Source organism: Sinocyclocheilus rhinocerous, unplaced genomic scaffold, assembly GCF_001515625.1.
Source record: "Sinocyclocheilus rhinocerous isolate Xijiao unplaced genomic scaffold, SAMN03320098_v1.1 scaffold1405, whole genome shotgun sequence".
Taxonomy (NCBI): domain Eukaryota; kingdom Metazoa; phylum Chordata; class Actinopteri; order Cypriniformes; family Cyprinidae; genus Sinocyclocheilus; species Sinocyclocheilus rhinocerous.
This window is the reverse complement of record NW_015645543.1, coordinates 559,591-566,607: the sequence shown is the minus strand read 5'-3', so window position 1 is coordinate 566,607 and position 7,017 is coordinate 559,591. Positions and strand designations below refer to the sequence as shown.

General features: G+C 37.3%; 1 long non-coding RNA gene across 1 annotated transcript; it reads left to right on the top strand.

Moving 5' to 3' along the window:
* Positions 1-1,244: 1,244 nt before the first annotated feature.
* On the top strand, positions 1,245-6,622 carry LOC107706444 (uncharacterized). Its single transcript, XR_001636151.1, has 3 exons — positions 1,245-1,274; positions 4,407-4,566; positions 6,472-6,622. It is a non-coding gene; the product is annotated as an uncharacterized LOC107706444 (long non-coding RNA).
* Positions 6,623-7,017: the final 395 nt, after the last annotated feature.

Here is a 7,017-nt window from a genome sequence, read left to right as displayed (position 1 = left end):
ATATAAATAAACTGTAGGGTGTAACTAGATTGCCTGACCAAATTTGGATGATTTCTGACAACACTTTTTTGACCTACAATACGACAATCATGCAGCTTACTTAAATTATCATTTATAATGTTGTTTGAATGTTGTGAATCCACTTGGCTTAAAAATCTGAGGGGGTTCTCTGAAAATCTGACCTACAAGCTCAAGATGACCTATCAATAATGTAAACTATAATCTTTAAATTTACAACATGGGTTGCATTTCTTGTCAGGCAGAACAAGGTAATAACTACAGGATGTGCGTCCAACATGGGTAGAACAGAAATAACCCACAACCTCCCCCAGACCTTAACCCTAACATTAAAAGAATGTTTAAATGGGGTGTTTGGTTCATTCTAAAAAGTAAATCAGATTTTCAATACAATGGCCCAGTTTGAATGGTAATGCAAATGGTCTATCAATTTTGGCTTAAACCCAGGTTTTCTTCACTTTCCAACTCATCAAAAACTGTGAGAAAGTAAAGACACATTTAAACTGCCAGAGATTGCACAACACACCTTTTTGTCAATGAACTCCATGAACTTCCAAACGGTGTCACTCATACAACATTTCACAGACCCAGTGATATGGCGCATTAATGGGTGTTTATCCTTGTGATGGATGGCACTGGTGTATTACACAGGAAAGGCTGCAGTGAGATCATTGCTCTCTTAGTTTGAGAGCGGTTATGTGGATACAGAGAGTGAATGCAGACCAGCTCAACTGCACTGTTGATGTTGAACATCAACTCACTGTGGTGCTGAAGTTATGATTTTTGTCTCACCATAGTGATTAATTTGATCATGCCACCTGCTGAAGTAGCCATCACAACTGCATACTGGACGTTCCTAGTATGCACTATAATTTTGTATTTAATATATGGAATAAAACATTGAACCCACAATTTCTAAAGATTCAAGTCAGTGGTTAGTTTTCTTTTATCCATTATTTCTTTTATTTATTATTTCGTTTATACCACCAAAGTAGTGAATAATTTTACGACTTTGTTTTGAGTGGATGTCGCCATTATTGCCACATCACAACTTCTAACATGAAAAACAGCTATTTATTAGGAGATTTTCCAGACATAATCATTTTTTCCTTAATCTAATCAATGTGTTTCAAAACATGAAATCGATTTGAGTTTTTTTTTTTTTCTTTTTGTCTTTTGCAATATCACTTTAACAAAAGTCAGTTCCTTAATCCAGGAAGTGACATCACTTTAGCAGGAAAACAACATAAACATTAGTAAGTATTATTGGTTTTTCTTCTTTTTTTGGGATGGTTTTATTAGTTGGCTAGTTTCACTGTGTACCATTTTATGTGTTTGATTAATTTTTTGGGAAATTAGTATGGCAATATCCAAATTTCAAAAGATAGTTGAAAAATATCAACTTTAGGTTGACGATAAGCAAACTCTCAGTCTAGCTGTTTCTGCCCATCCTGTTAAGGCATGCTGTTAATTTTCTTAATTGTCTTAAAATAAATAGTTTTTAATAAAGTTTAAGTGCCTGAGCTTAACCAGAGTCTGGTAAAACTTGTTATAGAAATCCTTCTTTAGACATACTACAGAATTCTGGGCTCTTTATCAACATCTGTGGTTTAAACATAAAATTAAAGAGTTGATAGCAAGAAGAAAGTCCTAATGAGATAAACTTGTAAAGATGAATGGTTGATGCCAAAAATTGTCCGCCATATTGAATCCAACAGCTCTGAATTTAAATCATTATTGTAGGCTGACCATAGGGACTCGGGGTAAGACAACAATATGCTTTTAATGACAAGCTTTTGCCTTGATAAGAGTAGCTATTTTGTTAACTTCTAAAAAAAATAAAATAAACTAAACTAAAATGAAAACTTGAACTCTAACAAAAAAAATTAAATACTTCAAGTCTGTAAAGTTTGTCCATCCTAACTGGTTTTGACATAGTTAAGACATTACTTGTCATTATTGGATGTAACCCTTGTGATCCCACTGTATAATGTCTGTAGTTAAATCATAAATCATTTTATGCAAAAATGCATAAAATTTCAGATACATTTCAACCTTTAGAAACTGTATTCTTGAATTTTACCCCAGATCTAGTTCAAAAGCTTTGCTGAGGATAAAAAGATTGGTCTGAAGTAGCAGAAGTGAACCAATATAACAAATCGTTCAGTAACAACTCGTCAAATGGAGACTAGGCCCATTTTCAAATGCGAAAGTTTGTTTTGGTGGCACTTTGTAGTCTAAATGTTGGTTTATTCAGTGGTGCGTGAGTTAGTGTAGTAAGAGGGCAGTGCCAGTTCTGCCTCACCCAAACAAGTGGCAATTTGAGCTGTGAATGAATTTATGTGCAATTAAATTTAAAGGGCCAAAACAAAAAATGGAACAGACTGAGACCCCAGAGCAATGAAAACACAGGAAAATGTGCACAAGAGGCACAAGGCTGAGAAGTGACATCACAAGAAGATTAATACTGCATTTTATTGACTCCCCCTTTTTCCCGTAAAACTCTAAAGACGTAACGAACGGGAAACACTGTATCTAAAACTTTCAGATGATGACAACAATGAGATTCTCATGAAACAGCCGTTATCTTAGCTGTTAACTTAGATTCCCAAACAAAAACTTTTTTGGTTTTTTTCCTTCCCTTCCTGCACATTAGGAAAATGTTATTGCTCTGAGGTTGTTCTTACATAGTTCAGGAATCTTAGAAGAAGAAGATCCTTAGAAGAAATATGTAGAAATAAAAGCAATGAGATGAATTGCTTGGCATACAGTAACTGTCAAGAGTGCAGATCATTTTGTTTTGGGAGAAAGTTTGAGAAATGTTTGAGATCTGACTATTTATTGCAAATTTGCAACTTTCGTTGAGATCTCTTAAAGGGATAGTATACCCATCATTCATTTCCTTAATTACCCTCAAGTTGTTCCAAACTTGTAAGACCTTCGTTCATCATTGGAACACAAATTAAGATATTTTTGATGAAATCCGAGAGCTTTCTGACTCTGCATAGACAGCAATACAACTACCACATTCAAGGCCCAGAAAGGTAGTAAGGACATCATTAAGGGGTTCATATGACGATGCTAAAAATAACATTATTTTGTGTATTTGGTGTAATGTAATGTTTACGCGGTTTAAGGTTCAAAAAACATAACATAATTTTCCACATACAGTACATTATTGTTGCTCCTCTATGCACCGCCTTTCTGAAACGCGTAGATTTTTACAAAGCTCATCGTTCTGAAAAGCACGGTGTGCTCTGATTGGCCAGCTATCCAGTGCATTGTGATTGGCCAAATACCTCAAACATGTGACGGAAATGTTACGCCCCTTACCATATTTGGAAGCACACAGCATCTCCATGACATGGTGACGGCAACAATACTACAGCGAGAATAAAAGTTACGCCTTCTTTCTTTGCGTAAACATTTGGGTAGTGTTATACAAATCTTCCCACACGGTGATGTAGATTTGTGGGGACATGTTTAAATGAGGAATTTTATGAAGGTGTGAAAGAGTCTTAACTTTTATAAAGAATATCCCTTTGGGTTTGAGACTTTAGTCTTTGCAACTTAACTGATCTTATATATGCAAAAACAGCTTGTAACACTCCAAAGAGAAAGGAAAACTTGAAATCGCATCATATGACCCCTTTAAAATAGTCCATGTGACATCAGTGGTTCAACCGTAATTTTATGAAGCTACGAGAATACTTTTTGTGCGCAAAGAAAACAAAAATAACAACTTTATTAAACAATTTCTTCTCTTCTGTGTCAGTCTTTGACGGGCATTCATGAGAGTATCACGAACAAAAAGTATTCTCGTAGCTTCATAAATTACAGTTGAACCACTGATGTAACATGGACTATTTTAACGATGTCCTTACTACCTTTCTGGGCCATAAAACATTTCAGTTGTGTTGCTGTCTATGCAGGGTCAAAAAGCTCTCAGATTTCATCAAAAATATCTTAATTTGTGTTCCGAAGATGAACGAAAGGTCTTACGGGTTTGTAGCGACATGAGGGTGAGTAATTAATGACAGAATTTTTGGGTGAAATATCCCTTTAAGAAACTTGAGATGACAAGATTACCAGGATCTTTTTCTCATAAGAAAATCTGAGAAACGGGAGACTTGAGTAAAAAATCTCCATATTCTAATCTCATGGCTGTCTAGAAGACAAAATACTACGAAATTAAATATAATATGAAAGAGTTTTTTTTTTTTACATTTTATATGGGTGTGTAACCTAATGACTTTCTGTAAATTGTTCTGTACTTTCCCACAATTAATTATGATGGATGATGGGTAGAAAAGTCTAGAAAACAATATCAGACTGTTGCTGGCAAATGATCAGGTATCTTATTGACGGCTTTTTCTTTTTGAATTTAGTGCACAAATTATGCATGCTGCTACAGTACATGCCAGTTCCAGAACTTGTTGTGCAGGATCCATTGGCTTTTTGTCCCGGCCCACTAAATTTTACATTATTGACTGTCTGGGTGTGGACCCATCTATAAAAATTCAAGAATTCTAGCAACGGTCATATGAGGTAAGAGCTTTCATTTGCAATTACTGGTCTTATTTTACACTTATCTCAGGATGAATTCAAAAGATTTGCGGCGTTGTTTGTTTTCATTATTCAGCACAAAAGATTACGATCTAGTGCTTTCTGGGAGAAATTAGAAGTGTTTGTTGCAGCTGTGATTAATTTAACTGCAGCGCATGTAAGTGAGTCAAACAATTGCTCAATGCATTGTCAGAAATGGCAGTGAGTAGGATTCCAGTAATGAAGAAAAAAGGGAGAACCCATTTCATAAGACTCTTGTAGTCTGTGCTCATTTGCTGAACTTTAACAGTGAGACTGAGAAAGCAGCTGTCAATTTTAGCCTGTGCTCCATGCCATATGTGTGTCTAAGCGTGTATTCATGTTCTGGTGCCTGGTCAAGGTATAATAAGTGAGTCAGAAAGACACAGCTGCCGACCAGATGATTGGAGCCACCTGCTTTCTACATCATTTACACGTTCCACAAATGTACAAACAACAGCAAATTAAAGGAGTCTAGAATCCTTGAATCTGTCTGTCTGTTTTCTGCTCAGACTTTAATATCTTGGCACTGTGAATCAATGGAGTGTGTTTGTGTCTTCATGTGCTGCCGCACACTGTGTGGTTGTACAGTTTGTGCTGGATGCTTCAATGAGGGACTTGTGACATAATAGCGATATGTTTGCATGCACTACATCAAGGTTGTAAAATATGGCCGTTGCAGAATCTTACATATGAGGGGCATTCTCTCTGAAGTAGACAAGCTAGTGCCCACACATCGCTACTATGCAGTCTAAATGCAGTAATGCCTGCATATCAGTAAGTCTTCCAGGGGAAAAAAAGTCTGTTTGCACCATTTGCTCCCACAATCAAACATTTAGAAGCCAAATTATCTCTATATACATTATATACATACAGGCAACATCTGGACCTAATAAGATAAACAGTAACCAATAATTTAGAATACCATTATTAATTGACTGAACAAAACGTGTATTGTGAATATAAATCTTACAAGTAAATGGATATAAGTCTCACAGAACCTCAAGTGCAGTATTTATGACAGCTACGATTTCTGATTCGTTATGAAGTGGAAACTGACAGACGAGTCGTGATTCAGTGAGGGAGTTTTGAACTCAGTAATGACTGACTGAATCTGATTCTTTAAAAATGTCTGTTCATAAGAATCATTTGATCGTGAATCGCTCGTAAAATAGCTAACACCTTTGAACATTAAGTAATATTATATTATATTAAGTAACACACGAAATTTAACTGAAGGACCACAGTTAATGCGCTTTTTTACTGTATTATAGTAGTGATTATTTTGAATGTAAAAAATGTACATACATTTAAAAATTAGGCAGTCGTGGCCTAATGGATAGAGAGTCGGACTTGTAACCCGAAGGTCACGTGCTCGAGTCTCAGGTCCGGCAGGAATACCACGACTGAGGTGAGACCCTTGAGCAAGACACCGAGCCCCCAACTGCTCCCCGGGCGCCACAGCATTGGTTGCCCACTGCTCCGGGTGTGTGTTCACAGTGTGTGTGGGTGTGTGTGTGTGTGCGTGTTTGTTCACTACTGCAGAGCACAAATTCGAAGTATGGGACGCCACACGTCCCGTCCTTTCCTTCCTTTCCTTAAAGTCTGGTTGCCAGTGTGAGGTAAGCTTTAAACCCAGACACTGTGTTAAACATCAAATAAAACTAAAACATGAATTTATATTGATTATAACTAAACAACCCAAACCCAGAGAGGGAACTTCATCTTCCTCATTTCAGATGTCCACCACACACCCTTGTAACATAATGTTTAGCAGAATAAAATGAGAGAACAAATAGCTTTTAAATCCACATTTATCTTGTTCCAGTTCATTTTAATTTGAATTCATTTCTTTTTTTGAGGGAGCAGGTTACGACCTGGTTCCAGGTGGGAGGCAGTGGCCAATTTTAGAAGACCAAAGCAAACCGAGGGATGAATTAAGGCTAAGGATTTGGCTAATTTCTCCCCGCCTTATTGGAGACAGAAATCAAAACAAATTTGGCATATAATCTGAGCCCCTGCTTCATTTTCCTTTGGTCCAGGTAATTACTGAATGTGCCACGGTGCTCTCATTACTAGGCAACCAATTCCAAGTCCCCCCTGCCTTGAACATTCCAGCCAAATTGCACCTCCCACGTGAGCAGGCAATCAGCCGCCCAGGGCCAACCTCTCATGTTTGTAATAATATTCTAATAACCAGTTACTGGCCGTTTGGAGAGTGCCCTACTCCTACAAGTCACCATAATTAGGAATGCTAATGAGAGGAAAGCTGGACCACCACGCCATACCCCCCTTCGCTTGGCGGGAAAGGGCCACAACTCACTGCCCACAGTATCTGCTCGTCTGAACCTCTCAATTTGTTTGTAAGTGCTCATAGAGCGGTCACGTCTCGTCTTCTGTCTCGGCTGATTTCGT